General features: G+C 48.7%; 1 long non-coding RNA gene across 1 annotated transcript; it reads left to right on the top strand.

Moving 5' to 3' along the window:
• The first annotated feature begins 101 nt into the window (after window positions 1-101).
• LOC107735434 (uncharacterized) lies at window positions 102-785 on the top strand. The gene is made up of 3 exons (XR_001639408.1): window positions 102-244; window positions 432-640; window positions 732-785. It is a non-coding gene; the product is annotated as an uncharacterized LOC107735434 (long non-coding RNA).

Genomic DNA, 785 nt, shown 5'->3' on the forward strand with positions numbered 1-785 from the left:
TGATCCAGGAACATGTTGTACTTGGTCAAATCACGCTCACCGTGTGAGCACTCACACTCTGTCTCTGTAAACATTTGTTTAGTGTGTGTGTGTTCAGTTGACAGATCTGAGCTCGCAGCACCTGGCGACGGTGTTGTCATGCGGTCTCAACGGGAATGAGAGCGTGTCCGAGGAGGTATGGAAACTCTTCACGCAGAAGGTCAACCCTGTGCTGGGACCAGCGCTCGACCTGCTCGCCCACACGGTACATGACAGCACTGTCGCCTCTGTCCGATTATATGCAATTCAGGCTACATCTACATCAATCCAGATACATTTGAAATGCATCTTTTTTCATGCATTTTGTTCAACACTAAGACAGCATTTTTGTGAATGCAAAGGAAACGAGAAAGTAACATTGAACTGTGTGTGTGTGTGTGTGTGTGTGTCAGAGGCTGAATAAGTCCCGCCCCACTGTGTCATTCTTGAATGTGATTGGAGAAGTCACTCTGAGCTCCTTCAGCTCCACCAATCTGAGAGATGATTCGTTCATCCAGCGCTGGTTTGACTTCAGGCTCCGCCCATTTTTACCCTACGCCTCCGAGACGTTCCTGTCCTGTCTGTCCACCAGAGACTTCAGCTGTGACACCTACAGGAGCGTGTGAGTTACACACACACACCCACACACACACACACACACACACACACACGTCATATGTTGATGCAGCTCTGAGATTTGGTCTCTTTCACAGTGTCGGGAGCTTCAGTCAGAGTTTTGATGTCATGTCCACCGATACACAAGCTAA

This window comes from Sinocyclocheilus rhinocerous, unplaced genomic scaffold (genome assembly GCF_001515625.1).
Source record: "Sinocyclocheilus rhinocerous isolate Xijiao unplaced genomic scaffold, SAMN03320098_v1.1 C36047880, whole genome shotgun sequence".
NCBI lineage: Eukaryota > Metazoa > Chordata > Actinopteri > Cypriniformes > Cyprinidae > Sinocyclocheilus > Sinocyclocheilus rhinocerous.